This window comes from Bubalus bubalis, chromosome 12 (genome assembly GCF_019923935.1).
Source record: "Bubalus bubalis isolate 160015118507 breed Murrah chromosome 12, NDDB_SH_1, whole genome shotgun sequence".
NCBI lineage: Eukaryota > Metazoa > Chordata > Mammalia > Artiodactyla > Bovidae > Bubalus > Bubalus bubalis.
This window is the reverse complement of record NC_059168.1, coordinates 10,023,715-10,050,495: the sequence shown is the minus strand read 5'-3', so window position 1 is coordinate 10,050,495 and position 26,781 is coordinate 10,023,715. Positions and strand designations below refer to the sequence as shown.

Below are 26,781 nucleotides of genomic sequence, written 5' to 3'. Positions count from 1 at the left end.
GCAGCCAGCAAAGCCACAGCCACCTCGGCTATGCTTGGCTCTGCCTTTTGGGCAGCTCACCAGCCACTCCCCAGAAGCAGAGCATTCTGTCCTTTCTCTTTTTAAACCCTCGTCATCAACTGATCATAACGGAAATCAATCCCCTCAAGTCACCAAGCAAAGGCGTATCCATGGCAACCTCAAGAGGAAGGACACAGAAATGATGCTCCAGTGGCTGCAGCAGGAAAAGGTAAGTCCATTCTCTTCCATCCATGCCATCTCATCATTCTCCTCTTTCACTCAAGTCAGGTGTGCACCTTACCGACAAATTCTATCACGCCAATGGGAAAACACCAAAATTGAGTGTTAATGATGTATGTTATTATGAAAGGTTATAGATCTGCCTAATCCCATACATAACTGGCAGAAAAAAATTTTTTCTCTGGCTGACTGAGACAAGATCTCTTTTCTTATTCACCATCTCAAGTGACACAGCGTCAGCCTGCAACACGTAACAAATCATTACAGTCACTTGTCCTTCTAGTCAGGCTGCTGGGAAGTCACGTAAGGATTTCAGAATTCCATATGTAGTTGCAAAAAGATGGCAGCAACACTGACCCCACCACCCTGCCCACCCATCCACTATCACACCCACAGACTGGCCTGGTAAAGCTCCCTCCTTATCAGCCCTAAACTCCAGCCCCTTATGACCAGAAACTGGGACTTGGGAGTAAATTTCTGCCTTTCTCTGATGCCTCAGAGAAGGAATGCCATTTCTGCAGAAGAGATTCATCAAACATAAATACTACTGTTCCATGCCTCAATTTCTTCTTTTGTAAAACACAGGTAATAACAATACTTTTCTAACAGGGCTGAAAAGCACTTATAAGAGTGCCTGGTATGACACATTCAATAAATGCCAGCCATAATTATTATGAAGAAGAGGAAAAGAGAGACCTCAGTGCAGGATTCAAGTTCAGAGGTATGCAATGTTCTTGGAGCGATCTTGAGTCTGCTCTCTTTCCCTTTCCTCTCTGGACAGTTGTTTAAGCCTTCCCTTGCCACTCTCAAGTCCCTGTTCCTATCTGAGCCCACACCAGAGCCCCTCCCCCAACAGATAACCTTGCTGTGAAAGGAAACGGACCCTATTTGCAAATTTAGATGTGTCCATCATTGCCTCTTTCTTCCTACATTCTTTCCCTTTCTTCAGTCATTCCACTTCAAAAGAAACAATGTCTTCTTTTCGGACAACCCTCCACCCTCCTCTGCAATCATCTTTTCCTTTGCGCCTTCAAATGTGGCTTCTCATCAGATAACCTATGCTCAAGACTTCCAGAAATACCTGACTCTTGTCTCTGCTACTCCTCCACAAGCTGCCACCCTCTTCCTTCCTTCCTTCCTTGCCAAACTACTCAGAGCACACCCTCCTTATCCTCACTTTCCATCCACTCTTCAACTGACTTGGCTCCTGTCCTTAGGACTCCACTAAAGCTGCTCACACTAAAAAAAAAAAAATAAGAGTCCTGCTAACCACAATCTCTTAACTGCCCAATCTCCACGTACATTTTCCAAGCTCATCCTACTCGACCTCCCTGTAGCAACAGATGCTGTTGATTCTCTTTCTGCAACTTTTTTCCTCTGTAGCTCCCTGGACAACATTCTCTCTTACCTTGCCCACTAGGCCTTGTCACTTCCTCTGTCTTCTTCAGCCTTCTATAAGCATGACTGGGATCATCCATTCCAACAGCATCATCCACCACCCCAAGGCACAAACTCTCTTCTGAACTCCAGACCCACATTTCCACCTATCTGCTAAGGGCCACAGACCCCCAAATTCAAGGTGACCCAAAACACGTGGAATCTTCCCCCAGCAAACGTTCCTCTTCTATATTCTCCTTTTTACTGGTACCACCATCCACCCAGAATAGAAAACTGAGTCATCCTGGACAATTCCCTCTCTTGTTCTCAATTAATTAGTCATTACATCAGTCATTACATCAGTCTCTACAATCTCTGATTCCTCCCCTTCTTCCCATTCACACTAATCCTTAATTCAGCCTGAAGCCAAGCCCAGGTTGTTAAAAGATTCTCCTGATGTTCCTTATCCAGATCCTCCCCTTTCAGTCTATTTCCACAATTAGCTTCCCAAAATATAACCACATCACCTCCCTGCCTGAAAACCTCCAGAGACTTCCCTCCCACAAAACTGAAGGCCATTAAAAACCTGGCCTCATTATGAATCTAATCTCATCAATCACCCCTTCTTTGATCCCCAAATCCTCTTAAAAACTTGGATCCACCTATCTTGAAGTGAAGAAGTGAAGTGAAGTCACTCAGTCGTGTCCGACTCTGCGACCCCGGGGACTGTAGCCCACCAGGCTCTTCCGTCCATGGGATTCTCCAGGCAAGAATACTGGAGTGGGTTGCCATTTCCTTCTCCAGGGGATCTTCCCGACCCAGGGATCGAACCCAGGTCTCCCACATTGCAGGCAGATGCTTTAACCTCTGAGCCACCAGGGAAGCTTCCTTACAATACTGTCTCCCTTATCCCATCATGAATTCCTCCAGGGCAGAGTTTTTATTCATCTTAGTTATCCTAAGCACTGAACAGAGAAGACGCTCAATGTTGAACAGAAGCCTGTACCAACATGAGGCTCTAGGGATATAAGTTGGCTCTGATAGGTTTCCCAGAGACACCATGGGGGAAATACAACATACACCCCAGCAAAGGTAGCTCTTTCTTCTCCAGTTAGGAGCCTAAGACACTAAAACTGCGGGGACAGCTCCATTTCCTATGGAATTCAGCAGTGGCAATAAATCTCAATTTCATACGCTTCTAAAGTAAAAGGACAAGAGAAAGAAAGACCTCTAGGCTCTAGAGGAAGTGTAGATCTGGGAAAATAGCTTCAGTAAGGCTTTAGGAGTGACAAGGATCCAGTCTCTGTTTCCTTGAAACCCTCAGTGGGTATGTCAGAGCTTAGGGAGGTCAAACTGGATAACCAATTTGTCAGCCAAGTACAACCAGTACGAGCTGGAACTTCGAAAGACAAATTATATAAAACCACATCCAGAGACTTCAGGATGGCAAGGACCCTAAGATAGACTTGAATCAGTCAACTGCTCAGCACTTACCTTCTCAGGGGACACTGAATACCCAGTTCTCATTTCCCTTGGCATGGGACAGATAACCCAAGCCCCCACACACCACCTGGTATCTGTAGACAGGCCAAAGCTAGGAATCCTCTACAATACCTTCTGACCTATAACTCCAAAGAGCTACTAACAATGTCAGGTCTGTCAGAGTACAAGCTATGGCAGCTGTCAGTCGTGTACTATGATTTTCCCACCCATTTTGACTCCTCCCAAACAACTTCTTTTCCTCTGCACTCTCGTTCAGTCAGGCCGCACTTAGCAACTCTTTCTCAGTATTGTCTCTTGCACTCTTCCTTTCTCCTCCATTACCAATGTCATCACTTTGGTCTGCCATGTAATAGCTTTGAGAATTAAGACAAATCGTTTACCCGCTTTGGTGCCTCATCTATAAAACAGGGTCACAGCTGCTCTGCCTACCTCACAGGAAAGGCTGTCTGTGAAAAGTTCTGTAAAGTGTTACATAAATAGAAGGCATTACTATTATCATCATCCCAGGCCATCTTTACTGGTATGGGAAGCCTGTCTGGCTCCCTGCCTCTCTCTTTCCTCATTTCCAACCACATTATACACTATGGGAGAACTACTACACACCGTAAAATACTGCTTTGCCCCAAATCTTTCAGTGACGTAACATTTTCTACTTGAGTCAAACCGTTCTGGATCTGACGTATCTCCGCACCACTGTCAAACGCTTAGGATGCTTCCCCTGGTTTTGCGAGCCCCACTCGTCCTTCAAAGTCCTGCTACAACCCCACTACCCTCCACACAGGAGGACGAGATTTAAGAGACAGGAATCTGAAACAATGCCAGGGAAGAATAAAGGACAATTCAGTTTGGGGAAAACATGGTAGAAACACTGTCATCTCACACTTTAAGAGGCTGTGCCACACAGCTTGTGGGATCTTAGTTCCCTGAGCAGGAATTGAATCTGACCTTTGGCAGTGAAAGAACTGTCCTAACCACTGGACTGCCAGGGAATTCCCAAGACTCATCTTTTAAGGAGGAATTATATTTTTTATTTCTCTGATTCTAAAAGATAAGCTAGGATCAACAAGATGGAAGTTATAGAGAGGTATTTTAGCAACATGAAAAACTTCCATATTGAGCTATTTCGTGATGAAATGGGATGCCTTACATTCAGTAAATTCCCCATTACTAGAAATGTTCAAGCCCAAACTGGCCATTGGGCAAGAATATTTTAGAAGGAATTCAACTATCACAAGATCTGAAAGAAACAGTGGCGCTCTTCCAGTCCAGTCTCCTATTTTATAGGCCTGGACAGGAGGAGAGATTATTCAAGGCAGCACAGCTTGTTCTGGAGGGCAAGGAACAGAACATGGTCTCTTTCAGCCCAGAGACCTACACCCTTGTGCTCAAAGTGTATGTGGTCCATGGACCATCGGCATCACCTAAGAACTTGTTTAAAATGTAGAACCAACCAAAGCATGTACTTTAACAAGACCCCTAGGTGTATGCACCATTCAAGTTCGAAAAGCACTGACCTAAACTACCCCTTCCAAATCTTGAGTTTCCAATTCTGGAACTCCATTTTCCAAATTGTCTTATATGCTAAAGAGGCAATACCCAAGAAAAACAGTATTTTCCACCCAAATTTGGGAAACTCCATACTATACTTCCAGTGGGAAATTCTTGGTAAAAATACTATTAGCCTATTGAAAGCTGAAGTTTCTAAACATGCACGTGCTGCACGCTAAGTTCCTTCAGTTAAGTCAGACTCTTTTGTGGCCCCACGGACTACAGACGGCCAGACTCCTCTGTCCATCCGATTCTCCAGGCAAGAATACTGAAGTGGGTTGCCACGCCCTCCTCCACAGGATCTTCCCCACCCAAGGATAGAACCTGTCTCCAGCGTTGGCACGGGAGTTCTTTACCACTAGCGCCACCTGGGAAGAGAAAACTTGAACCATTAAGTTTCTAAACATATTAGAGCACAAAAAGCCTTTTGGGAAAAAAGTTGTCATTTACTACTATCGTTAACGTCCCCGTGCCTTGAGCTTCAGCCTTAGTCTAGGTAAAAGACGTCAACCTTCACCTCATTGTTCCCTGACCCTCAGTGCCTTAAGCATACTGGATTGGCAAGGGGTCAGGATGAGCTTGCTGGTCTCCACACTGTAACAAAAGAGGGTACATTTCTAAATCACCGCCTCTTGAAAAACAGCGGAGCTCCTCATCTGTGTGATTTAGTTTGGGGGATGCCCATCATGACTGCTCAAGAGTCACCCTGCCAGTGAAGGCGGACCCCAGGAATGGCAGACAGACACACCAAAAGCATATCGGCCTCCAGCTTTAGTCCTCTTTTTTCTTTTTTCTGTTTGACACAACTTTTCAACCATGTGCCCCACTGGAAACCTGTAGCTTGGAATAGGTTCAGGAGTGCCTTGCACGTTCCCAGGAAAGGAGGGGAACCCCTGCAGATCCGGAAGAACTGGGAGTCGCAATCACTCTGACCCCGCCAGGCTAAAGAGCTCAGACGGGTCAGACCAGGCCAGACCCAGGCGGTGCCCACCCCCACCGCGGCCCACCCCTGCCGACCCCTGCCCGGCACACCGGGCTCTCGGCCGCGCCCCAGGCGAGCGCCGAGCCCCCAGAACACAGCCAAGAGCCTTGCGAACACGGCGGGGGAGGAGGCAGTTGCCATGGTCGCCGCCTCCGTACCTGTACTGTCAGGGGCTCCGCGCCCGGCTCCGGGCCCCACTGGCGACCGACGCCCAAGCCTTAGCGGGGTCCCACCCCGCCCGCACGGGCTGCCCGCCGTGCCGCCAGACCCCTGTAGGCCCACTCCAGGACCTCTAGTCTCTGAGGCCCAGAGGTGTTCTGGGTCGGGGGGAACACGCTACTCTTCCCCGAAGACCAGCCCGGGTTAAACCCTGCGAGCTGAGCGCAGCCGGGGAGACTTCGATCAGGCACAAAGCTGGACACCTGGAGCGAAATTTGCGCGTGCGTACTGTACGGGAAGCCGATTAGGACCACGGGGGAGAGGCGCGCGGTGGCCAGCGCCCTCTGCCGGCAGACGGTAGACAACATAGAGACGGCCTGGACGACTCTTGCTTTGGTCAAAGCTCCCCCAGAGACTCGCTACGCTTTTCCGTGCTAGGCTATTAATTAAAACAGTAGTGGTAAATATAAAATAATGAAAATGTACATAATGGACTTTGGTAGTTTTTAATTTAAAAAACACCTGGGCCGGGGGGTGCCGCAGTTGCCGGGCGCTTCAGCTTAGCTAAGGCTTGCAGGCACCTGGCGCACTCCCGCCCAGCCGTCACGGCTCCCCTGACGAGTCCGCTCCGACGAGATCGTCAGCTAAATTGGCTCCTGCAAAAGTGGAAACGAAGCCGAAGAAGGCGGCAGGAAAGGATAAATCGTCAGACAAAAAGTCAAACAAAAGGGGGAAAAAGGCCGAAACAAACAACGGGGAAACAGGCCGAAGTGGCTAACCAAGAGACTAAAAGGAGAGCCCAGCCTTTGATGAAGGAGAAGAAGCCAAGTCTAATTAATACCACACCCTATCCTATCAGTGGTCTGTGTCCCTTCTTGTACAATCCAGACAATTATTTTTATCAACTATTTTGTAAACGCGTTTTTTGACAGCTCTAAAAACATTTTTTTCCCCCAAGAATCCTCTCTCAATCCACTTTTTAAGTGTAAGTGCTTTTTTGTTTTGAGAGGTGAAATCATTTGCTGGTTATTTTGGGGTTCAACCATAAAATAGTGGGATATTGAATATGGGGGGTTTTGATTGTCATGGGTGTCAGTAACATTCCATAAATTGAGGTGAGCTTTTATACTCTATAATATAAAGCATACTAAAATGGCAGTTTGGAGTCAATTGTGCATTCAATGTCTTGGATACTATTACTTCTCTTCCTGTTCTTGGTAGAATTGTATCCTACAACAAACCACTGCTTGATCTTGGCTCTCCTGGTCAGAATTTTGTGCCCTGAAGCATCTTTAGTCGTGGTGGTCCAGTGCTTCTAGTAACATTGTTAATGTGCTGTGAACGATTGAAAATTTGAGTATGTAGTATGACATTAAATTGTGACTGGTGGAACTTCCAATATTGTACTGGATATCCTGTTAAGGAAAATTTGCCTCCAAATGTAAGCTGTAAAGTTCTAGGAAAACTGTTCAGAAAAGAGTCAAAACTACATGATTTTTTTAGATTTTTGGTACAAATGTTAAGAATTATGGACAAATTGAAATTTCTGTGTACTGATCCTCAAAACAACCAATAAAATCTCAGTTATGAAAAAAAAGAAAACGTTGGAAAGTACAAATTCCCTGACCCAATGAACCCACTTCTAATTATGCCAAAGAAATGAAAAAAAAAATGGAACAAGTGTTCAGACATAGTTGTACAAGGATGTTGGAAAAGTCAGGATCTGATAGAGAATGAGTTCAAATTCTGTTTACCCACTGTCTCAGTCCTTGAGTTGTTTACTTAACTTCTCCCAACCTCTGTTTCGTCTTTCGTAAAATGAGAATGTTAAGGATAGAACCTACATTATTTGGTTGTTCGTAAGTTTGAGAGGATTCATGTAAAGAGCCTGAAGTGTAACTATCGCAATATTATGTTTGTCTCAGTTAATCTCAGATTGAAAAACAACCTGAAAAATCCATAAAACTGTTGGTGGGGTGGAAGTAGGGGTGGTAAATGGTAGAAAGGATGAATCTCTCCACTACTGCCCCTCTTTTCCCCATTTCATCGGCTAAGTATTTCTGGAGAGGACTCTTGAGAGTCCCTTGGACAGTATGGAGATCAAACCAGTCAATTCTAAAGAAAATCAACCCTGAATATTCATTGGAAAGACTGATGCTGAAGCTGAAGCTCCAATACTTTGGCCACCTGATTTGAAGAGCTGAGTCATTGGAAAAGTCCCTGATGCTGGAAAAGATTGAAGGCAGGAGGAGAAGGGGGTGGCAGAGGATGAGATGGTTGGATGGCATCATCAACTCAGTGGACATGAGTTTCAGCAAACTCCAGGAGATGGTGAAGGACAAGAAGCCTGGTGTGCTGCTGTCCATGGGGTCACAAGGAGTCAGACACGAATGAGCAGCAACAAGTATTTCTTGTTATTATTCTAAATAGATAATATACTAGTGTGATTAAAAATCAGAACAATATTAAAAGTGTGCACTGAGAAACCTCACCGCAACCCCTCTCCCTATCCACTCCTTCCTCCTTGCACACTGTAGTTGACCCTTGGTGTCAGTTTCTCGCTTAGCAAATTGCTCAGCAAGTCGCTCAGTTTCTTACTCCTCCCACTTCTTATCCACAAAATAGCATACTATATACACTTGTACCTTACTTCTTCACTTAACAATATATCCTGGAGACCTTTCTAAATCAGTAAATAGAGATCTTCCTCATTCATTTTTTGAGCTGCATAGTACTCTGTTGCATGGAAACATAATTTGTTAACCATCCTCTTCTAGTGGGATACCAATTTTTGCTATTGCAAATGATGCTACAATGAATCACCTTGTACATATGACATTCCATATGTGAGCAGGTTTATCTGTAGGATACATCTGGGCCAAATATTAAGTATATCTATAATTTTAGTAGAAATGGTCTTTATCCCCTGCAGTTAAAGAGAAATGGTATAAAATATAAATTTAAAGGCTTTTAAAGGCTCAGTATACATGTATGTTTTACTGTGGTAAAACATACATGAAATTTACCATTTTAACTATTTTTAAGTGTACAGTTCAGTGGCACTAAGTACATTTACCTTATTTTGCAACTATCTCCAGTATCCATCTCTAGAATTTTCTCATCTTTCCATATGGAAACTGTATCCATTAGACACTAATTCCCCTTTCTCCCCTCACCCTAGTCTCTGGTAACAAGTATTCTACTTTCTGTCTCTATAAATTTGACTTTTCTAAGTACTCCATATAAATAGAATCATACAATATTTTTCCTTTTGTGTCTGGCTTATGTCTTCAAAATTTGTTCATGTTGTAGTATGTATCATTATTTCTTTCCCTTTTAAGCTAAAAAACATTCATTACATATATGTGTGTGTGTGTGTGTATATATATATACACATACATATACATACACCACATTTTTGTTTATCCATTCACCTGTAATGGATTTGATGGATTGGGGAGCTGTTTCTAGCTTTTGGCTATTGTAAATAAGCACCTTTAAAAAAAAAAAGTACATACTTCATTGAAGAAGGAAATGGCAACCCACTCCAGTATTCTTGCCTAACCCTGGATTCTAACCTTAACCCTGGAGAATCCCAGGGACAGGGGAGCCTGGTGGGCTGCAGTCTATGGGGTCGCACAGAGTCAGACAAAACTCAAGTGACTTAGCAGCAGCAGCACATACCTCATTTATCCCATCCCCAAGATCCTTACCCAAAGTAACTTGATGCCATGTTTTGTTTTTGGTTGCAGAGTCAGCCTCTGAAATTGCAAGCATTTTAGATGTAAAGAGCAACTTTGTATACGCATTGTTCTAAACCTTGTTTTTTTTTTTTAATTGACGTATAGTTGATTTCCAATATTATGTTTCTGGTGTATGGCAAAGTGATTCAGATATATGTATATATACATATATAGATATTCTTTTTCAGATTCTTTTCTATGGTAGGTTAATACAAGATATTAAATATAGTTCCCCGTGCTGAACCTTGTTTTTATCTCCATGGGACACTACATTTTGGAGGTTTTCCATATTAATACATCTTGATCTGCTTTGAATTTGTTTTAAAATATATTTTTTAAATTTGAACTGGAGCCATCTCTCTGAGTGCTTTAACAACCTTTAACAGATATGCTGAGTTTTCATGTGAAGATGCCAAGCCTTGGTTAGAAGCGGGGTAGTGATACAAGAAAGACCCAAATCCTTTTCAACATAATGAAAAGGGGTCTGAAGACACAATGTACAAAAAGGAGACATATTGTTTCTTTTATATTGAATTAGACTGAGTCATCTTCAAAGAAAATTAATACTGTCTCTGTCTTATGTGTTTTTTTACAGGTGCCAACCTGAGGCCTTGTCTGATAGGGACCATGAACAAGACTCCAAAGACCCTAAAACTCCAATTTGTATGACTAGAGCCCATCCTTCCAATCCCTGATACTGAACAGAGAAGAACATCTGCGTTCATTTGGGTAGACTTCTAGGCACTTCAGAAAATGGGGAGGAACCAAGAGGGAAAAAACTCCCCTTGAAAAAAGTTCAAAGGACTCATTTGAAAAGACCTGACACTGGGAAAGATTGAAGGCAGGAGGAGAAGGAGACGACAGAAGATGAGATGGTTGGATGGCATCACCAACTCAATGGACATGAGTTTGAGTAAACTCTGGGAGTTGGTGATGGACAGGGAGGCCTGGCATGCTGCGGTCCATGGGGTCGCAAAGAGTTGGACATGACTGAGCGACTGAACTGAACTAAAAAAGGAATGCTGTTTCCAGGAGGGAGGAAGTGGTTTTTCAGGCTGAGACATGGAGAAGGGATAAGATAAAGGCAGAGAGCAAATCAAAGGTGGCAAAGTCAGGTATGGCGGAGGACAGATGCAGAGAAGAGAAGCATCTACATTAGTTATACTGCTGCTGCTGCTGCTAAGTTGCTTCAGTCGTGTCCAACTCTGTGCGACCCCATAGACGGCAGCCCACCAGGCTCCCGTCCCTGGGATTCTCCAGGCAAGAACACTGGAGTGGGTTGCCATTTCCTTCTCCAATGCATGAAAGTGAAAAGTGAAAGTGAAGTCGCTCAGTTGTGTCTGACTCTTCGCGACCCCATGGACTGCAGCCCACCAGGCTCCTCCGTTCATGGGATTTTCCAGGCAAGAGTACTGAAATGGTGGTGCTGTCCAAAAGTAATAAAATGTAAATTTTAAAATTGCCTTTAATTGATAAATATGCTAATAACTTTTAAAATTTTCTGGCCACTCTGGGTCTTCGTTGCTGTGTATGTGGGCTTTTTCTCTAGTTGCAGTGAGTGGGAGCTAGTCTCTAGTTGCAATGAGCAGTCTTCTCATTGTGGTGGCTTCTCTCGTTGTGGAGGATAGTCTCTAGGGTGCATAGGCTTCAGTAGTTGTAGAACATGGGCTCAGCAGTTGGCAGCTCCCAGGCTCTAGAGCACAGGCTCAATAGTTGTGGTACACGGGCCGAGTTGTTCCGCGGCATGTGGGATCTTCACAGATCAGGGATCCAACCGGTGTCTCCTGCATTGGCACGCAGATCTTTTTACCACTGAGCTACCAGGGAAGCCCCACTAATAACTTTTTAACAATTTGGGGAGTGGGGGACTTCCCTGGTGGTCCAGTGGTTAAGACTCCATGCTTCCACTACAGGAGACACAGCAATCAGAGAAGAAAAAGAAATAAAAGGAATTCAGATTAGAAAGGAAGAAGTGAATGACATGCTACTATACATAGAAAATCCTAAGGCAGCCACCAGAAAACTACTAGAACTCATCCATGAATTTGCTTAAGTTGCAGGATACAAAATTAATATGCAGAAATGTGTTGCATTTCTATACACTAACAATGAAATATCAAAAAGAAAAATTAAGGGAACAATCTCATTTACCATTGCATCAAAAAGAATAAAATACTTAAGAATAAACCTACCTAAGGAGGCAAAAGACTTCTGCTCAAAATAGTGTGAGATGCTGATGAAAGAAATTGAAGAGGATACAAACAGATGAATTGAAGATACAAACGATGTTCTTGGACTGGAAGAAGCAGTACTGTTAAAATGACCATACTACCCAAGTCAATCTATAGATTCAATGCAATCACTATCAAATTACCAATGGCATTTTTCACAAAACCAGAACAAAAAAAAATTTTTTAATTTATATAGAAACACAAAAGACCCTGAATAGCCAAAACAATCTCGAGAAAGAATGGACCTGGAGGAATCACACACCCTGACCTCAGACTATACTGCAAAATGACAGTAATTAAAACAGTGTGGTACTGGCACAAAAACAGAAATATAGATCAATGGAACAGGCCCAGAAATGAACCCACACACTTATTGTCAATTAATTTACAACAAAGGAGGCAAGAATATACAATGGGAAAAAGACAGTCTCTTCAATAAGTGGTGCTGGGGAACCTGGACCACTACATGTAAAAGCATGAAATTAGAACATTCTCTAATAACATATATAAAATAAAATGGATTAAAGACATAAATGTAGGGAGTTCTTTGGTAGCCTAGTGATTAGGATTTTGGGCTTTCATGGAACTGAGATCCTGCAAGAGGTGTGACCAAATAGAAAGACCTAGATGCAAGACTGAATACTATAAAACTCCTAGAGGGAAACACAAGCAGAACACTCTTTGGCATAAATTGCAACAGATTTTTTGGGGATACATCTCCTAGTAATGGGTAATGAAAACAAAAGCAAAAGTAAACAAGTGGTACCTAATTAAAAGCTTTTGCACAGCAAAGGAAAACATAAATAAAACAAAAAGACAACCTACAGAATGGGAGACAATATTTGTAACCAACAAGGAATTAATTTCCAAAATATATAAATAGCTTACATAGCTCAATATCAAAAAACAACCCAATTAAAAAATGGGCAGAAGACCTAAATGGACATTTCTCCAAAGAAGATATAACCGACAGGCACATGACAAGATGCTTGACATCACTAATTATTCAGTTCAGTTCAGTTCAGTCGCTCAGTCATATCTGACTCTTTGCGACCCCATGAATTGCAGCACGTCAGGCCTCCCTGTCCATCACCAACTCCCGGAGTTCACTCACGTCCATCGAGTCAGTGATGCCATCCAGCCGTCTCATCCTCTATCATTTCCTCCTGCCCGCAATCCCTCCCAGCATCAGAGTCTTTTCCAATGAGTCAACTCTTTGCATGAGGTGGCCAAAGTACTGGAGTTTCAGCTTTAGCATCATTCCTTCCAAAGAAATCCCAGGGCTGATCTTCAGAATGGACTGGTTGGATCTCCTTGCAGTCCAAGGAACTCTCAAGAGTCCTCTCCAACACCACAGTTCAAAAGCATCAATTCTTTGTCACTCAGCCTTCTTCACAGTCCAACTCTCACATCCATACATGACCACTGGAAAAACCATAGCCTTGACTAGACGAACCTTTGTTGGCAAAGTAATGTCTCTGCTTTTGAACATGCTATCTAGGTTGATCATAACTTCCCTTCCAAGGAGTAAGCGTCTTTTAATTTCATGGCTGCAGTCACCATCTGCAGTGATTTTGGAGCCCAAAAATTTATTAGAGAGAATCACTAATTATTAGAGAAATGCAAATCAAGACTGCAATGAGGTATCACCTCACACTAGTCAGAATGTCCATCATCAAAAAGTCTGCAAATAATAAATGCTGGGGAGAATTTCCTGGTGGTCTAGTGGTTAGGCCTCGTACTTACACTGCAGGGGGCAGTTTCAATCCCTGGTCAAAGAATCAAGATCCTACAAGCCAGGCAGTGTGCTAAAAATTTTTTTTAAATATATGCTAGGGAAGGTATGGAGAAAAGAGAACTCCCCTATACTGTTGGTGGGAATGTAAATTGGTACAACCAATTTATGGAACTATGGAAATTATGGAAAACAATATGGAAATTGTTTAAAAAACTGAAAATACATTTACCATATTATCCAGCAATATCACTCCTGGACATATATCTGAAAAAAAATGAAAACTCTAATTCAAAAAGATACATGCACCCCAGTGTTCATTGCAGCAGTATTTATAATAGGCAAGATATGGAAGCAACCTAAATGTCTATCAACAATTAATGGATACATATATATACACCATGGAATATTAATCAGCTATAAAAAGGATGAAATACTACCATTTGCAGCAACATGAATGGCCCTAGAGATTATCATACTAACTGAAGTAGGTCAGAAAGAGAAAAATAAATATCATATGATATCACTTATATGTAGAATTTTTTTTAAAAAGATGATATAAATGAACCTATTTACAAAACAAAAGCAAACTTCAAAAACAAATTTATGATTACCAAAAAGGAAAAGTTGAGGGGAAGTATAAATTAAGAGTTTGGGATTAATATATGCATATTACTATATATAAAATAGATAATCAACAAAGATCTACTGCACAGGGAAGTGTGCTCAATATTCTGTAATAAACTTTATAGGAAAAGAATCTGAAAAAGAATGGATATATGTATATGTATAGCTGTATTATTTTGCTGAAACTAACATTGTAAATCAACTTTGTTCCAACGTAAAATTTAAAATTTTAATTAAATAAATAACAAGGACCTACTGTACATCATAGGAAACTATATTCACTATCTGTAATGACCTATAATTTAAAAGAATTTTAAAAATAATATTAAAATATATATGTAACTGAATCACTTTGCAGTACACCTAAATTTTTTAAATCAACTATACTTCTCTTGAAGTTTAAAATAATGAAGGTAAAATAAAGAAATCTTCAAACAAATAAAATTGAAGAAATTTGTTATCGCTAGATTCTGTATTAGTGGTCTATTGCTGCATAATGAATTATTACAAACTCAGTGGCTTAAAAGAAAACACTTATTATCTCACATAGTTCTTCAGGCACTCTGTGATCAGATCTAATCCCTTGAATCCATTTGTCACCTCCACTGCATAATCATGTGTGATCACTGACCTAGAGCCAGACATCCTGGAATGTGAAGTCAAGTGGGCCTTAGAAAGCATCACTACGAACAAAGCTAGTGGAGGTGATGGAATTCCAGTTGAGCTCTTGCAAATCCTGAAAGATGATGCTGTGAAAGTGCTGCACTCAATATGCCAGCAAATTTGGAAAACTCAGCAGTGGCCACAGGACTGGAAAAGGTCAGTTTTCATTCCAATCCCAAAGAAAGGCAATTCCAAAGAACGCTCAAACTACCGCACAATTGCACTCATCTCACACGCTAGTAAAATAATGCTCAAAATTCTCCAAGCCAGGCTTCAGCAATATGTGAACCGTGAACTTCCAGATGTTCAAGCTGGTTTTAGAAAAGGCAGAGGAACCAGAGATCAAATTGCCACCATCCGCTGGATCATGGAAAAAGCAAGAGAGTTCCAGAAAAACATCTATTTCTGCTTTGTTGACTATGCCAAAGCCTTTGACTGTGTGGATCACAATAAACTGTGGGAAATTCTGAAAGAGATGGGAATACCAGACCACCTGATCTGCCTCTTGAGAAATCTGTATGCAGGTCAGGAAGCAACAGTTAGAACTGGACATGGAACAACAGACTGGTTCCAAATAGGAAAAGGAATTCGTCAAGGCTGTATATTGTCACCCTGTTTATTTAACTTATATGCAGAGTACATCATGAGAAATGCTGGACTGGAAGAAACACAAGCTGGAATCAAGATTGCCGGGAGAAATATCAATAACCTCAGATAAGCAGATGACACCACCCTTATGGCAGAAAGTGAAGAGGAACTCAAAAGCCTCTTGATGAAAGTGAAAGTGGAGAGTGAAAAAGTTGGCTTAAAGCTCAACATTCAGAAAATGAAGATCACAGCATCTGGTCCCATCACTTCATGGGAAATAGATGGGGAAACAGTGGAAACAGTGTCAGACTTTATTTTTTGGGGCTCCAGAATCACTGCAGATGGTGACTGCAGCCATGAAATTAAGAGACGCTTACTCCCTGGAAGGAAAGTTATGACCAACCTAGATAGCATGTTCAAAAGCAGAGACATTACTTTGCCAACAAAGGTTCATCTAATCAAGGCTATGGTTTTTCCTGTGGTCATGTATGGATGTGAGAGTTGGACTGTGAAGAAGGCTGAGCGCCAAAGAATTGATGCCTTTGAACTGTGGTGTTGGAGAGGACTCTTGAGAGTCCCTTGGACTGCAAGGAGATCCAACCAGTCCATTCTGAAGGAGATCAGCCCTGGGATTTCTTTGGAAGGAATGATGCTAAAGCTGAAACTCCAGTACTTTGGCCACCTCATGCGAAGAGTTGACTCATTGGAAAAGACTCTGATGCTGGGAGGGATTGGGGGCAGGAGGAGAAGGAGATGACAGAGGATGAGATGGCTGGATGGCATCACTGACTCAATGGACATGAGTCTGAGTGAACTCCAGGAGTTGGTGATGGACAGGGAGGCCTGGCATGCTGCGATTCATGGGGTCGCAAAGAGATGGACACAACTGAGCGACTGAACTGAAATGAACTGAACTGAACTGAACTGCATAATCATAAGAGATTTGATTTAGGTCATACCTGAATGACCTAGTGGTTTTCTCTACTTTCTTCAATTTAAGCCTGCATTTTGCAATAAGGAGCTGATGATCTGAGCCACAGTCAACTCCAAGTCTTTTTTTTGCTGCAAAGAGCTTCTCCATTTTCAGCTGCAAAGAATATAATCAATTTAATTTTGGTATTGACACTCTGGTGATGTCCCTGTGTAGCATCATCTCTCATGTTGTTGGAAGAGGGTGTTTGCTATAACCACTGTGTTCTCTTTGCAAAACTCTGTTAGCATTTGCCCTCCTTCATTTTGTACCTCAAGGCAAAGTTGCCTGTTATTCCAGGTATCTTTTGACTTCCTACTTTTGCATTCCATTCCCCTATGATGAAAAGGACATCTTTTTATGGTATTAGCTCTAGAAGGTCTTCTAGGTCTTCACAGAGCTATTTGACTTCAGCTTCTTTGGCATTAGTGGTTGGGGCACAGACTGGATTACTGTGATGTTGAAAGGCTCGCCTTGGAAATGAATTGAGATCATTCTGTCCTTTTTGAGATTGCACAAATACTGCATTTTGGACTCTTTTGTTGACTATGAGCGCTACTCCATTTCTTCTAAAGGTTTCTTGCCCACAGTAGTAGATATAATGGTCATCTGAATTAAATTCACCCCTTTCTGTCCATTTTAGTTCACTGATTACTAAAATGAATGTTCAAACTACCATACAATTGCACTCATTTCTCATGCTAGCAAGATAATGCTCAAAATCCTTCAAGCTAGGCTTCAATAGCATGTAAACCAAGAACTTCCAGATCTACAAGCTGGATTTAGAAAAGGCAGAGGAACCAGAAATCAAATTGCCAGCATCTGCTGGACCATAGAAAAAGCAAGGGAAATCAAAAAATACATTTACTTCTGCTTCATTAACTAGGCTAAAGCTTTTGACTGTGTGGATCATAACAAACTGGAAAATTCTTAAAAAGATGGGAATACCAGACCACCTTACCTGTCTCCTGAGAAGACTGTATGCATGTCAAGAAGCAAGAGTTAGAAACAGATATGGAACAATGGACGGGCTCAAAATTGGGAAAGGAGACTACATCATGGGAAATGCCAGGCTGAATGAATCACAATATGGAATCAAGATTGCCAGGAGAAATAGCAACAACCTCAGATACGCATATGATACCACCCTAATGGCAGAAACCGAAGAGGAACTAAAAAGCCTCATTTTTTTTTAAGAGCCTCTTGATGAAGATGAAAGAGGAGAGTGGAAAAAGCTGGCTTAACACTCAACATTCAAAAAACAAAGATTATGGCCATCTGGCCCCATTCAGTTCAGTTCAGTTCAGTCGCTCAGTCGTGCCCGACTCTTTGCGACCCCATGAATCGCAGCATGCCAGGCCTCCCTGTCCATCACCAACTCCCGGAGCTCACTCAGACTCATGTGCATCGAGTCAGTGATGCCATCCAGCCATCTCATCCTCTGTCGTCCCCTTCTCCTCCTGCCCCCAATCCCTCCCAGCATCAGAGTCTTTTCCAATGAGTCAACTCTTCGCATGAGGTGGCCAAAGTACTGGGGTTTCAGCTTTAGCATCATTCCTTCCAAAGAAATCCCAGGACTGATCTCCTTCAGAATGGACTGGTTGGATCTCCTTGCAGTCCAAGGGACTCTCAAGAGTCTTCTCCAACACCACAGTTCAAAGGCATCAATTCTTTGGTGCTCAGCCTTCTTCACAGTCCAACTCTCACATCCATACATGACCACAGGAAAAACCATAGCCTTGACTAGATGAACCTTTGTTGGCAAAGTAATGTCTCTGCTTTTGAACATGCTATCTAGGTTGGTCATAACTTTCCTTCCAAGGAGTAAGCGTCTCTTAATTTCATGGCTGCAGTCACCATCTGCAGTGATCTTGGAGTCCCCAAAATAAAGTCTGACACTGTTTCCACTGTTTCCCCATCTATTTCCCATGAAGTGGTGGGACCGGATGCCATGATCTTCATTTTCTGAGTGTTGAGCTTTAAGCCAACTTTTCACTCTCCTCTTTCACTTTCATCAAGAGGCTTTTGAGTTCCTCTTCACTTTCTGCCATAAGGGTGGTGTCATCTGCATATCTGAGGTTATTGATATTTCTCCTGGCAATCTTGATTCCAGCTTGTGTTTCTTCCAGTCCAGCGTTTCTCATGATGTACTCTGCATATAAGTTAAATAAGCAGGGTGACAATATACAGCCTTGACGTACTCCTTTTCCTATTTGGAACCAGTCTGTTGTTCCATGTCCAGTTCTAACTGTTGCTTCCTGACCTGCATACAGATTTCTCAAGAGGCAGGTCAGGTGGTCTGGTATTCCCATCTCTTTCAGAATTTTCCACAGTTTATTGTGATCCACACAGTCAAAGGCTTTGGCATAGTCAACAAAGCAGAAATAGATGTTTTTCTGGAACTCTCTTGCTTTTTCCATGATCCAGCAGATGTTGGCAATTTGATCTCCAGTTCCTCTGCCTTTTCTAAAACCAGCTTGAACATCTGGAAGTTTACGGTTCACATATTACTGAAGCCTGGCTTGGAGAATTTTGAGCATTATTTTACTAGCGTGTGAGATGAGTGCAGTTGTGCGGTAGTCTGAGCATTCTTTGGAATTGCCTTTCTTTGGGATTGGAATGAAAACTGACCTTTTCCAGTCCTGTGGCCACTGCTGAGTTTTCCAAATTTGCTGGCATATTGAGTGTAGCACTTTCACAGCGTCATCTTTCAGGATTTGCAAGAGCTCAACTGGAATTCCATCACCTCCACTAGCTTTGTTCGTAGTGATGCTTTCTAAGGCCCACTTGACTTCACATTCCAGGATGTCTGGCTCTAGGTCAATGATCACACCATCGTGATTATCTGGGTTGTGAAGATCTTTTTTGTACAGTTCTTCTGTGTATTCTTGCCATCTCTTCTTAATATCTTCTGCTTCTGTTAGGTCCATACCTTTTCTGTCCTTTATTGAGCCCATCTTTGCATGAAATGTTCCCTTGGTATCTCTAACTTTCTTGAAGAGATCCCTAGTCTTTCCCATTCTGTTGTTTTCCTCTATTTCTTTGCATTGATCGCTGAAGAAGGCTTTCTTATCTCTCCTTGCTATTCTTTGGAACTCTGCATTCAGATGCTTATATCTTTCCTTTGCTCCTTTGCTTTTCTCTTCTCTTCTTTCAACAGCTATTTGTAAGGCCTCCCCAGACAGCCATTTTGCTTTTTTGCATTTCTTTTCCACGGGGATGGTCTTGATCCCTGTCTCCTGTACAATGTCATGAACCTCATTCCATAGTTCATCAGGCACTCTATCTATCAGATCTAGGCCCTTAAATCTATTTCTCACTTCCACTGTATAATCATAAGGGATTTGATTTAGGTCATACCTGAATGGTCTAGTGGTTTTCCCTACTTTCTTCAATTTAAGTCTGAATTTGGCAATAAGGAGTTCATGATCTGAGCCACAGTCGGCTCCTGGTCTTGTTTTTGCTGACTGTATAGAGCTTCTCCATCTTTGGCTGCAAAGAATATAATCAATCTGATTTCGGTGTTGACCATCTGGTGATGTCCATGTGTAGAGTCTTCTCTTGTGTTGTTGGCAGAGGGTGTTTGTTTTGATCAGTGCATTTTCTTGGCAAAAGTCTATTAGTCTTTGCCCTGCTTCATTCCAAATTTGCCTGTTACTCCAGGTGTTTCTTGACTTCCTACTTCTGCATTCCAGTCCCCTATAATGAAAAGGACATCTTTTGTGGGTGTTAGTTCTAAAAGGTCTTGGAGGTCTTCATAGAACCGTTCAACTTCAGCTTCTTCAGCGTTACTGGTTGGGGCATAGACTTGGATTACTGTGATATTGAATGGTTTGCCTTGGAAACGAACAGAGATCATTCTGTCGTTTTTGAGATTGCATCCAAGTACTGCATTTCGGACTCTTTTGTTGACCATGATGGACACTCCATTTCTTCTGAGGGATTCCTGCCTGCAGTAGTACATATAATGGTCATCTGAGTTAAATTCACCCATTCCAGTCCATTTCAGTTCGCTGATTCCTAGAATGTCGACATTCACTCTTGCCATCTCTTGTTTGACCACTTCCAATTTGCCTTGATTCATGGACCTGACATTCCAGGTTCCTATGCAATATTGCTCTTTACAGCATTAGACCTTGCTTCTATCACCAGTCACATCCACAGCTGGGTATTCTTTTTGCTTTAGTTCCATCCCTTCATTCTTTCTGAAGTTATTTCTCCACTGATCTCCACTAGCATATTGGGCACCTACTGACCTGGGGAGTTCCTCTTTCAGTATCCTATCATTTTGCCTTTTCATACTGTTCATGGGGTTCTCAAGGCAAGATTACTGAAGTGGTTTGCCATTCCCTTCTCCAGTGGACCACATTCTGTCAGATCTCTCCACCATGACCCGCCCGTCTTGGGTTGCCCCACGGGCATGGCTTAGTTTCATTGAGTTAGACAAGGCCGTGGTCCTAGTGTGATTAGATTGACTAGTTTTCTGTGAGTATGGTTTCAGTGTGTCTGCCCCTGATGCCCTCTTGAAACACCTTACTCCATGCCAAATAAATGGGGAAAAATGGAAACATGGCAGATTTTATTCTCTTGGACTCCAAAGTGACCGCAGCCATGAAATTAAAAGAAACTTTCTCCCTAGAAGGAAAGCTATGACAAACCTAGACAGCATATTAAAAGCAGAGACATCAGTTTGCCAACATATGTCTGTATAGTCAAAGCTATGTTTTTCCAGTAGTCATGTATGAAAGTGGGGGTTGGACCACAAAAAAGGCTAAGCACCAAAGAATTAATGCTTTTGAAATGTGGTACTAGAGAAGACTCTTAAAAGTCCCTTGGGCAATAAAGAGGTCAAACCAGTCAATCCTAAAGGAAATCAACCCTGAAATGCATTGGAAGGACTGATGCTGAAGCTGAAGCTCCAATACTTTGGCTACCTGGTTCAAAGAGCTGACTTGTTGGAAAAGACCCTGATGCCAGGAAAGGTTGAGGGCAGGAGGAGAAGGGTATGACGGCAGATGAGATGATTGGATGGCATCACCAACTCGATGGACATAACTTTGAGAAAACTCCAGGAGATAGTGAGGGACAGGGAAGCCTAGTGTGCTGCAGTCCATGGGGTCACAAAGAGTCAGACACAATTCAGGAACTGAACAACATTATCTCACAGTTTCTATGAGTCAGGAGTCTGGGTACAGGTTAGCTTGGTCCTCTGCTCAGGACCTCCCCAGGCTGAAATCAAGGTGCCATCCAGGGCTGAAATCTCATCTGGGCCCCAGGTCCTCTCCCAAGGTCACTGATCACTGGCAAAATCCAGCTCCTTGTAACTATAGAACCGAAGCCTCAACTACCTGAGGCCATGTGGTTTTCTCCACAATATGGCAGTTTATTTCTACATGGTTGTATTGCTGATCCTGTTCATGATGCCAGTTGTCTTGCTGTTCACACTGTTTGCTAAACCCGGGTGAGCAAGGCACAAGTTAAGAGGCTGGAAGATGACTCAAGGAGCCATAGGAACTGCAGACACACTTTTTCTTTCCTGACTGGCATGGCAGCCATAACACGGCCTCTCTCCTGGCTGACGCAGCAGCTGTAACAGAAGCCATAACATAACCATAATGTAGCCATGACATAGCCATAACATAACCTCGTATAACATCACCATGATGCCACTCCAATGTGGTTTCAGTGCAGCAGCAGCCAGGGCTTCCACGGTGAAGCTCATGTAGGTATAACGCACAAAGGAGCCCGTGACCCAGTGAGTACCTCATGATGCTCATACGCAAGGCCATAAGTAATCTCAGCTACATAACTGTGCAAAGTCTTTGTTTACAGAACATGGGGCCAGAGAGCATGAGAGTCTGACTGGAGCCTTGTTGCTGAATCTCTCTGACTGCCAAGACTAAGCCCTTTTAAAGGGCTTACCTACTTAGGCTAGGCTTCCCTGGTGGCTAAGATTGTAAAGAATCTGCCTGCAATGCAATAGACCTGGGTTCAGTCCCTGGGTTGAGAAGATTCCCTAGAGAAGGAAATGGCAACCTACTCCAGTATTCTTGCCTGGAAAATTCCATGGACAGAGGAGCCTAGCGGCTACAGTCCATGGGGTTGCAAAGAGTCAGACATGACTGAGCAATTAACACACCCAAAATAAGGCCCCTTTGATTATCTCAAAGTCAACAGGTTACTTGAATCTTTTACTGGCCAACCTATTTAAAAATTTTACCCAGGCCCCTTATATGACACTCCTTTTCTTTCTTGCTTCACTTGTGTCCATAGCACTCATTGCTGTTGCTTTTGTTCAGCCACCCAGCCATGTCCAACTCTTTGTGTCCCCGTGGACTGCAGCACACCAGACCTCCCTGTCCATCACCATCTCCTGGAGTTTGCCCAAGTTCATGTCCATTGCATTGGTGATGCCATCCAGCCATCACATTCTCTGTTGCCCTCTTCTCCTTCTGCCCTCAATCTTTCCCAGCATCACAGACTTTTCCAATGAGTTGGCTGTTCACATCAGATGACCAAAATACTGGAGCTTCAGCTTCAGCATCAGTCCTTCCAATGAATATTCAGGGTTGATTTCCCTTAAGATTGACTGGTTTGATCTCCTTGCTATCCAAGGGACTTTTAGGAGTCTTCTCCAGTACCAAAGTTTGAAGGCATCAATACTTTGGTCTCTGCCCTCTTTATGGTCCAGCTCTCACAACTGTACATGACCACTGGGAAGACCATAGCCTTGACTATACAAACCTTTGTTGACAGAGTAATGTCTCTGCTTTTTAACACACTGTCTAGGTTCATCATAGCTTTTCTGCCAAGAAGCACTCGTATCTATGTAATTTTACCACGTATTTTTGTTTATTATCTCTCTTACTCCACTAGAATATATACTGCTTGAATTCATGAATGTTTATCTATTTTACTTATTACTGCAGGACAATAACATATAGAATAATGCCTGGATCAGTTGACACTCCATTAATTCATTTAATGAATAAATGAATGAATGACACAAACTATGGAAAGTTTTGAGGAACTCAAATGTAGAAAGATGTAAGAAAAATACAACAGATATGAATATTGTGCAGTCACACACAGCACATACACAAAGCCAAATTGTTACAGACTTTAATTACATCGGTAAATCCCATGCAATCCCTGATATACAACATAATTACAAGAGTATAATTCCATCATGTTCATGAGATCTGCTCACACCCAGGGAGAAGTGATTACAGAGAATGTGTACATAAGGCAGGGGGGATGCAGCTCTTGAGAGCCATCTTAGAATTCTGTCTACCACAAATCCTCATGAAAGGAACTCCTAAAGGATGCATATGCTTCAGGGTAGAAGAAAAATAATCCCAGATAGAGGATCTGAGACACAATAAAGAAGAATGAACTAAGAAAAAACTAGGCATATGAGTAAATCCATATAAATGTCAACTATTTAAAATACCAAAATACCTGATTTGTGAAATTAATGAGATAACAATATAATTGAATGCAGCTGCTGCTTAGTCGCTTCAGTCGTGTCCGACTCTGTGTGACCCCATAGACAGCAGCCCATCAGGCTTCCCCGTCCCAGGGATTCTCCAGGCAAGAACACTGGAGTGGGTTGCTGTTTCCTTCTCCAACGCATGAAAGTAAAAAGTGAAAGTAAAGTCGCTCAGTCGTGTCCGACTCTTAGCGACCCCATGGACTGCAGCCTACCAGGCTCCTCCATCCATGGATTTTCCAGGCAAGATGGATTATAAAATCATATGAATCCAAAGAGAATGATTAATGTTAAAGGACATTAAAGACCTCTAAGATCTATGTATTGTTTGAAAGAAGAATAAAGATATAAAGATAATGCGAAATGCAGGGATGGAACTTCCCTAGTGGTCCAGTGGTTAAGAATCAGCCTTCCAATGCAGGGGATGTGGGTTTGATCCCTGGTCAGTGAACCAAGACCTCACATACCTTAGGGCAATTAAGCCTGTAAGCCAGACCCCAAAGAAAGAAGAAAGAAGCACAACTAGAAAGAAGCCCTCACAAGGCAACTAAGACTCCATGCAGCCAAAAAAATTAATTAATTTTAAAAAGAGTTAAGATTTTAGATTTTTAAAATGCAGGGACTTCCCTGGTAGTCCAGTGATTAAGATTCCATGCTCCCATTGGAGGGGGCACAGGTTTGACCCCTGGTGGGGGAACAAAGATCCTACATTCAGCGTGGCCAATAAAATAAAATTTTTAGACTAACCACTAAAGAACAGAAATAGATTGTATACAAGAGGGACTTTTAAAAAGGAATAACTGGGATTTTTCTGGTTGTCCACTGGTTAAGACTCTGTACTTTCACTGGCAGGGGCTGCGGGTTTGATCCGTGGTAGAGGGAGTAAGATCCCTCATGCAACATGGCCCAAAATAAAGGAAAAAGCATTCCACTGCACTCTAAGGTGCTTCCAACCAACCTTCTCTCTGGGTCAGACTTGTATCATGGTCTGATGGATCTCTTAGCTTTGTCTCCCCACTTTCCTCTCACAGCCACTTCCCCTAGCACGTTTCCTGCACATTTAATCTTCAATTAATTGGCATCTGCTTTTTATATAAGGGCTTCCCTGGTAGCTCAGACAGTAAAGAATTTGCCTGCAATGTAGGAAACTTGGGTTCAATCCTTGGGTTGGGAAGATCCCCTGGATCTTCCCTTTAGTATTCTGAAGGGAATCTTCGTATTCTTGCCTGGAGAATTCCATGGACAGAGAAGCCTGGTGGGCTACAGTCCATGGAGTTGCAAAGAGATTCAATCCCTGGGCTGGGATGATCCTGTGGAGAAGGGAATGGTAACCCACTCCAGTATTCTTGCCTGGAGAATTCCATGGACAGAGTGGCCTGGTGGGCTACAGTCTATGGGGGTCTTAAACAGTCAGACATGACTGAGCAATTAACACTTTCTTATATAATGTCACTATACTAACATGAATTCCAAATTCATCCTATAAAATGAATCTATCCATGACAGCAAAGCTAGACAATGGCAGTATAAGTAAAGAAAAGTACAGTACAGGTCAGTCTCATTTATGAATAAATCAGATCAGATCAGTCGCTCAGTCATGTCCAACTCTTTGCAACCCCATGAATCGCAGCACGCCAGGCCTCCCTGTCCATCACGAACTCCCGGAGTTCACTCAGACTCATGTGCATCGAGTCAGTGATGCCATCCAGCCATCTCATCCTCTGTCGTCCCCTTCTCCTCCTGCTCCCAATCCCTCCCAGCATCAGAGTCTTTTCCAATGAGTCAACTCTTCGCATGAGGTGGCCAAAGTACTGAGGTTTCAGCTTTAGCATCATTCCTTCCAAAGAAATCCCAGGGCTGATCTCCTTCAGAATGGACTGGTTGGATCTCCTTGCAGTCCAAGGGACTCTCAAGAGTCTTCTCCAACACCACAGTTCAAAAGCATTAATTCTTCAGCGCTCAGCCGTCTTCACAGTCCAACTCTCACATCCATACATGACCACAGGAAAAACCATAGCCTTGACTAGACGAACCTTTGTTGGCAAAGTAATGTCTCTGCTTTTGAACATGCTATCTAGGTTGGTCATAACTTTCCTTCCAAGGAGTAAGAGTCTTTTAATTTCATGGCTGCAGTCACTATCTGCAGTGATTTTGGAGCCCCAAAAAATAAAGTCTGACACTGTTTCCACTGTTTCCCCATCTATTTCCCATGAAGTGGTGGGACCAGGTGCCATGATCTTCGTTTTCTGAATGTTGAGCTTTAAGCCAACTTTTTCACTCTCCTCTTTCACTTTCATCAAGAGGCTTTTGAGTTCCTCTTCACCTTCTGCCATAAGGGTGGTGTCATCTGCATATCTGAGGTTATTGATATTTCTCCTGGCAATCTTGATTCCAGCTTGTGTTTCTTCCAGTCCAGTGTTTCTCATGATGTACTCTGCATATATGTTAAATAAACAGGGTGACAATATACAGCCTTGACGAACTCCTTTTCCTTTTTGGAACCAGTCTGTTGTTCCATGTTCAGTTCTAACTGTTGCTTCCTGACCTGCATATGGATTTCTCAAGAGGCAGATCAGGTGGTCTGGTATTCCCATCTCTTTCAGAATTTCCCACAGTTTATTGTGATCCACACAGTCAAAGGCTTTGGCATAGTCAACAAAGCAGAAATAGATGTTTTTCTGGAACTCTCTTGCTTTTTCCATGATCCAGCAGATGTTGGCAATTTGATCTCTGGTTCCTCTGCCTTTTCTAAAACCAGGTTGAACATCAGGAAGTTCACGGTTCACATATTGCTAAAGCCTGACTTGGAGAATTTTGAGCATTATTTTACTAGCGTGTGAGATGAGTGCAATTGTGCGGTAGTTTGAGCATTCTTTGGCATTGCCTTTCTTTGGGATTGGAATGAAAACTGACTTTTCCAGTC

At 42.6% G+C, this 26,781-nt stretch overlaps 1 protein-coding gene and 1 long non-coding RNA gene across 3 annotated transcripts in view; one reads left to right on the top strand and one right to left on the bottom strand.

The window, feature by feature from the left end:
• The window catches only part of DCTN1 (dynactin subunit 1), a 30,348-nt gene extending 24,282 nt beyond the window's left edge, over window positions 1-6,066 (bottom strand). Inside the window, exon 1 of one of the 2 annotated variants that reach the window (XM_044925754.2) lies at window positions 5,809-6,066. The gene's annotated coding sequence lies outside the window, so the exon portion shown is untranslated. Of the gene's footprint in view, window positions 1-1,648; window positions 1,867-5,808 lie in introns of those variants that run through there. The other variant, XM_044925755.2, reaches the window with a different exon arrangement.
• Window positions 93-10,835, top strand: LOC102399500. The gene is made up of 3 exons (XR_328400.4): window positions 93-229; window positions 850-961; window positions 10,148-10,835. It is a non-coding gene; the product is annotated as an uncharacterized LOC102399500 (long non-coding RNA).
• Window positions 10,836-26,781: the final 15,946 nt, after the last annotated feature.